This window comes from Mauremys reevesii, linkage group 23 (assembly GCF_016161935.1).
Source record: "Mauremys reevesii isolate NIE-2019 linkage group 23, ASM1616193v1, whole genome shotgun sequence".
Classification (NCBI taxonomy): Eukaryota; Metazoa; Chordata; order Testudines; family Geoemydidae; genus Mauremys; species Mauremys reevesii.
The window spans coordinates 17,756,310-17,763,003 of record NC_052645.1 but is presented as its reverse complement, the minus strand read 5'-3'; the positions used below and the strand labels follow the sequence as shown (position 1 = coordinate 17,763,003).

The following is a 6,694-nucleotide window of genomic DNA, read 5'->3' as shown; positions in this document are numbered from 1 at the left end:
AAGCTTTCAGATCTAGAGCTTCCAGGCTCAACTCCTTCTGCTGACAATCTACCCAAGGGCGCAACGTTACATTTTTAACCAAGACAATTGGGGAGGAGAAAAGCCCAACCCCACCCTGGAGTTCAAACCTGTCCATGAGCCTGAGTATGGAACCTGACCTGATCAGCATTTGGAAAAGAACGAAAGCCGTAAGAGGAGTTTTTATTTATTTCCATTACCCCAGCCCCTAGGAGCGCCAGGTGAACAATGAACAAATATTACAGCATTTCCATGATCCCACTGTCCGTAACCCATCGCTCATGGAGGTTCTTTCAGAACAGGGCCCAGGTTTAGCCAGCAGGCGGGATGAACCCCAGGCCTCATCATTCCAACTGGAATTCCACACACCCAGCAGCTCTGTGCGGGGCTTGGTTTTGGGGTGTCCACCCAGAGCTCGCTGGGCTCAAACCTGGTGACGCACCTTTCCGAGGTTGGAGTTCAGTGCCAGAAACGGGATGATTTTCCACGTGGTTGTCTGTCTCTGGTCGCAGCCGTCCCCACAGCCCTGCTATGCACCATCCACAGCTGCTGCGGCATTTTTAGGAGAAGACATGGAGCGATCGTGATTAAAAGGGCAGAAGAGATGGGAACAGATATCGCTCGTCATGAAATGCCACAGTCCCCATTCTTCACCCAGGAGCGACCTTTCAGTGAAAATAGCTAATCTGGTGCTTGTGGTGGGAGCGAAAGGTGGAGTCAGATGCAATCAGTGCATTTCCAGATCTGCTCTGCAAGCCCTTTTTCCTTCCTTTGCAAATGGAGAAGCATCCCCATCATTAGGGAATTAAGCCGCACACTGGAGTGAGTCACTAAAGCAGTGGGCTCCTGCTCTCTATGGGCAAAACTCCCATTGACCTCAAAGGTGTCGAATCATGCCTCATTACCCTGTCCGGCAGCCCAGAGTCTGACCCAACAGCGTTCACGGTTCTCTCCTCAGCTGCTTTATCTGATACTAGCACATCCACCTGCCCACCAGCAAAAATGCCAGTGTCACCGATTTTTTTTTTAAGCACAAATTCACGGCTCCCCTTGACAATCATGTGGTTTTCTAAACTATGACTCAGCTCTGGACACCAGAGTGCGGCGGTAAACCCAGGGCTTCTTAGGGACTCGTATAACAGCCAATCACAAGGCTGGAGTTCACCTCTTCCTCCTCCAGAAAATCATGCCCTTACCGCCGGAGCTATAGGAACTTGTCAGTTCTCTAATAGCTGCCTAGGGCCTACGCAGATGAGCAGTTCTGAATCTTTCCAGCAGAGGGCACTGAGGACACCCACCCGTCTACACTGCCAAGAAACACCTGCGACACCAAGTCTCAGAGCCTGCTGGGTCAATGGACTCGGGCTCACGAGGCTCGAGCTGTGGGGCTGAAAATAGACTCTAAGACCGTCCCCCCTCGGCAGGCGTCAGAACTCAGCCAGAGGTTATGGGCCCAGTGCTGGAGTTCAGGTTCTGGGGCCTGCGATGGGCTGCAGACCAGCTGATCATCGTCGTCCGTTCCGGCCTTAAAGTCTCGGAGCCCAGGCTCCAGCCCGAGTGGGAACGTCTGCGCTGCTATTTTTAGCCCTGGGCATCTGAGCCACTTGACCCAGGCACCGAGAGTCGGTGCCGTGGGGTTTTCCCTGCAGTGCAGACGTCCCCAGTATGTATTTTTCAGAGCCAGCCCCTCCAAGGGATGGAGGTGAAACATCGGATGACAAAACTGCAACAAGAACTAGGGGCCAGATCCTCAGCTGGCATAAACTGGCGTCGCGGCACTGAGCTGAATGGAGCTGTGCCAGCTCCCACCAGCTCAGGAGCTGACCCTACAGCCCCCATTCCAGGGGGGGGAGTTGATCACCTATTGTGGATTGCAAACGGCTTTATTCTACATTCAGTGAGCTCATTCCCACTCCTCCCCGATCTTATTTAAAACCCATCCCAGGCAATGATTGATGTTTGGAAAATAGACCCACGCTTCAGAGCGGCTGGAGAGGCTCTTTGGATTCCGTAGAGGTGGCATTTGCGGGCCTGGAGGATTCGACGTGGCTTCTTTTTAACCAGCCAGCGGCATCCGCTGTCCGGTAGGGGAGGTGATCCCTCCTCCCTGCTGCAACGCTATCAATATCCAGCTGCTGAGTTATCTCCCCTGCTCCTGCAATCCCTGCCCTGCCATCTCCCAGCCTTGCCAGCAAGACCAACCCATAAATCTACGTCCCTTTAAACGGAGCACTCCTGTGAATTCCTGAGGTCTAATGACGGATCATTGCGGGGGAGGACCGCTCTGTCCAGCCGATGATTGCGCAAGCAAGAGGGAAGAAAGGCAGTGGGCGAAGAGGCACCTCCAGCCCCAGAGAGACCCTGACATGCGTACATGAACCCTGTCGCATTGGGGCTGATTTATGGGGGCTGAAGCTCTGGTTTGCAGCTCGCTCGTTTTGAATAAGCGTTGGCCATGAAAAGCCCGACTCGCCGCCTGACTCCTTGCTCCGGAGACGAATGGGGCCTGTCACTTCTGCCGTCTCTTTGCTATTGATTTTTTTATCCATCTAATGAACACTCCGGCACGATGGGATGCAACCGCCTCCCCTCCCCACCTCCATGCATCAGCAGGGGCACGGAGGTGCCCGTACAATTACCTGTGTAGACAGAGGCAGGACAGGGATTGCAAATGACCTTATCACAGCCCACAACAGATGAGGATTGTAAACCAGGCCCCGACTGCCAAGATAAATGGCCCTTTCCCACCTGGTGATCTCACCCTTTTGAGCAGCATGCGACCAGGGCTGCTGGACACCGGCTCACAGCCCAAGGGCCTGTTTGGATGGCAGGGCAGAAGGGTGCGGGGAGGGGACGAGGTGAGTCCTGGGTTTGCAGTAAGCAGAGGGTGAGTCGCCTTCCTGCCTCTGGGTCAGGTCCTCAGCAGGCGTCGCCGGCGACCTCAGTGAGTGACAGCAGAGGAGCTGGGGGTGGGGGGGTCACAAGGACACCCAGTTAAGACCTGTTCCACGGTGCTGTCTTTAATTATTCCTCTCGCCTCTTCAGATCCCCTCTCTCTGGCCACTTAACTAGCTGCTGCCGAGTGACTTCTCAGGCCCCCACCCTGCTGCGGCTCGCGCTCTCTGCCAGACTCACGGAGAGTTATGTTAACGATCAATGGAATTATGCATGTAACTCCCTGCACATTACAAGGAAATGGATCCATTAGTGCCTCCCCACTCCGCCTGCCTTCAGCCAGGCCTGGCACGGCAGGCGAACCGGAGAGGACAGCTATAGAGAGGGCGCTCTCTCCGCTTCTACTGGAGGGAGTCCCAGCCCCACCAGGCTCTGCTGACCCCGTCCCCATCAGCGGGGTGTGATCTGGGAGGGGCTGGAATGAAATATGCATCGCTGATGGCCACAGGGTGGGGTTAGGCGCAGTTGTGATGGGAGACCATGATAAACGGATACTGTGGGTTTGACTGAGGGCATCTAATTCTATTCCAAAATAGCTCAGGGTCCGAACTCCCTCGACCCAACTGGGGAAGCCCTGATGGGGTGACTGGTCAAAACTGTCCCAGAGAGAGGCCAGGACGCCTAGTTCCCATGCCAGCTCCAAAGTGGGCCCGTGTGCTGGTGGGTCAGGTGAACCGGTGTGGTGCAAGGCTGCCTCTCGCCCATGCGGTATTTCTCTGGGGTTTCACTCCGCAGCGGGAGCGGGCCCAGATTTCAGTGAAGAGTTTGTGCAAAAACATTGGGTCAAACAGCAAAACGCCAGCTTGGGCCACAATCTCCAGGGATAGAAGGCGGGGGGGGGGGGGCACCAGGGATGGCATGGGGAGGTCCAGGGGTCCTAGCGCCTAGGGGAAAGGAGTCGGGGGGGGGCTCTACAGACCCCTTCCCCGGCAGCCTTTTTGACAGTTGTCCCCGGTTTGATGGGAGGAGCCGATTGGGTTGTCCGCCCCCTGGCCTGTACATAGGTCTCATTTCCTACCAGGATATTAAACCCTTCCCTGCTGGGATCAAGCAGGGCCGCTGCACGTTGCACGTTCTCACAGACGTGTTTTGATGAAAAATTCCTTCGTACTCAAAGATTGACTCCCCCTCCCCCCTCCCAAAGAAAAGGAACTAAGTTCCCCAGGGAAAACTGTCCCATCGTGACCCAGCTCCGCGAGGATGCCACGTGATGGAAAATCCATTGCCTCCCTTGGTTAGTTGCTCCAATGCTTCATATCTGTTAAAAATGTTTCCCTTTATTTCCAAGCTCTGTGTGTCTGGCTTCAGTGTCCAGCCATTAGATCTCATCCCCCCTTTCCATGGTGGTGCTTCACCTCGTCATCTTCTCTTCCACAAGAAGTGAAGTCCCAGGGGCACCCAATGGGACAGTATCTGTTGTCACACCAAAATCTTTTCACCCCCCTTTGGGGCGGGGATAAGAACGATGACCCTGCGTAGAAGTAGGCTGGGGCTCCCTTGCTGCTACCCTCTAAGTTTTCGTTTGTTTCTTGGCTACAATGAAACCGACTTGCTTTGAGGGAGATGTTTGTTGGAGGCAAATGCAATCCACGGCGCATCTGTTTAAGTGCCATAAATTATGCTTGGGTTACCTGCTGAATGCCTAATGGAAAGAGCGTATTTCATCCGAGGGGATGACGGATTTCCTCTCCGTGGTTAGCAGCTCTTTTTCCAGCCTCTTTTACGCCAGTACGGATCCAATATCTCCTGCTGCCTCCGCAGCCATAAAAATAAAAAATGGAGTAATTGTAGTAAAAGTTTGTTGTGGGGGGAGGAAAAACAAATACACGCACATATACAAAACCCAGGAGACACTTGTGCGCAGATCGCTGGTGCTGATAGACCCTACGGAATGAATCGATTCATTCCCAGGGCCGGGATCTTGCATTTATAAATGTTTTCTTTGACATTTCCAATCTGGTGAACACGGCAGCAATCTCTGAAGATGGCAGCAAGTTTTGAATATTACGAGATTGGTGGTGGGGGGGGGAAATCGCTATTTATGCCGGGAGTGGGAAAATAAATACAAATTGTGTTTTCTTGAGAAGATCAGGGCAGCGCACAGGTCCCTGGGGAGCGTGGGAATGAAGAACATTGGAGTTGGGATGAAATAAGTGAGGTTCAGTGATTTACCGTCAGCTGTATTTATAGGCATAAAGATACCACCTTCCAAGTAGTCCTGCCTCAGACATGCACAATACACACTCGCCTAAAATGACAGCTGACGCGTCACGCGTGTGTAGGTTATAAAAGAGGGGGAAACGGGGGCTTTTTGATGTTGCTTTTTTTCCTCCCCACCAAGTGCCACTTCTGTGACTGATCAATGCCTGAAATTTCAAGGGAGTAAGAGGACAAGGCGAGTTCAAAGGATCCAGCAATAAATTGAAGGCTGGAATCTGCTCCCCCTTGTGATTTGATCCACAGAACACACACACACACACCCCAGACACACACACAGGTTACCATCTTCCCAGGCCTGCCTGCCCGTGAGGACTGCGCGCTAAGCTCTGCCTCGGGGAAAGTGTCCTCGAGTTACCTCTGGGATGGCAGCTGCGTCTCTTTTTGGGCCACTCATCTTCCACCTTTTCCCCTACTTCTTAGGCAATTTAATTTGCAACGCTTATGAAGCGGCCCCCTGTGCCTGTGCCGCCCTCCCACCAAACCCTGACACCTTTCTCAAAGGCTGGGAGGGGGTCTTTGGAAAACAAAGCCCCTAGGCCCTGGGAGTTCCCAGTTCTGGCCAGGCCTGGAACGGGAGCTGCTGAGCTGACACAAGAAAGCCTAGTAATGGGAGATTTCTAGCACAGGCCTGCAACCTCAAGAGATTTGGGCAGTTTTGATAGGCAGCCAAACCTCTCTCTCTCTCCAGGGCTGATCCATGTCCACTGGTGGCCATGGGAGGGTTCCTTTCATGATGGTTATTAATTATAATAATTATTATTGATTTGTCTTGTGGTAGCACCAAGGAGATCCACGTGGACCAGGCCCCCCATTGTGGTAGGCGCTGAACAAAAAGATGGTGCCTGCCCCAAGGATAATTGGATCAGGCCTTTTTTTATCAATGATAGATAGATAGATAGATAGGGTGTGTGAGGAGCCAGAGAGAGAGAAGCCTGATTGAATGCCTCTTGCACTGTAATCTAGCTAGCTGGCTAAATCTCTCTCTCAATATTTACCATATGCCCATCACCATCACACATAGGCACGGCTGTAGTATCCCGATACGCTTTTTCCAGCTGAGCCCAGTCTCTCACCCCTGAGGAGTTCCCCCAGCATTCATTGTTTTCTTTTAAGGAAATATTTCTAGTCCTGCTGTTAGGCTGCTTTCCCCACTCCCGCGCCCCACGCAGTGCCCAGGGACATGGGCTTTGGGCCGGGGGCGTCGGAATCCCCCGCAGAGAGCCGAGGCACACGGTACCCATGCAGTCACTCTGGGCAGTGGTATATCCAGTCCTTTAGGCACCCCTTGGCAGGAGTTTTGGACAGTGGATTCACCTCGATGGCAGATCTACACCCCCACACATCTCCCTAGGTCCGTATTCTCACAAGACCCACGGTGCTGGCACTTGGAAGACAGCTACTGCAGGGCAACGGGGTTCACAGCTTCCCCTTGTGATGTCTCTTTGGCATTCCCCGACCTAGCCCATCCTGAGCATCTGCCCGAGAAGGGGGTGTGGGTGGG

The 6,694-nt window shown here is 53.4% G+C and overlaps 1 long non-coding RNA gene across 2 annotated transcripts; it reads right to left on the bottom strand.

Moving 5' to 3' along the window:
- Positions 1 to 226: 226 nt before the first annotated feature.
- LOC120389254 lies at positions 227 to 5,950 on the bottom strand. 2 transcript variants are annotated; one of them, XR_005590840.1, is made up of 4 exons: positions 5,866 to 5,950; positions 4,605 to 4,722; positions 2,780 to 3,140; positions 227 to 567 (listed from the first exon to the last, which is right to left on the bottom strand). It is a non-coding gene; the product is annotated as an uncharacterized LOC120389254 (long non-coding RNA). The 2 variants fall into 2 exon arrangements; XR_005590839.1 differs by having other exon boundaries at positions 227 to 564.
- Positions 5,951 to 6,694: the final 744 nt, after the last annotated feature.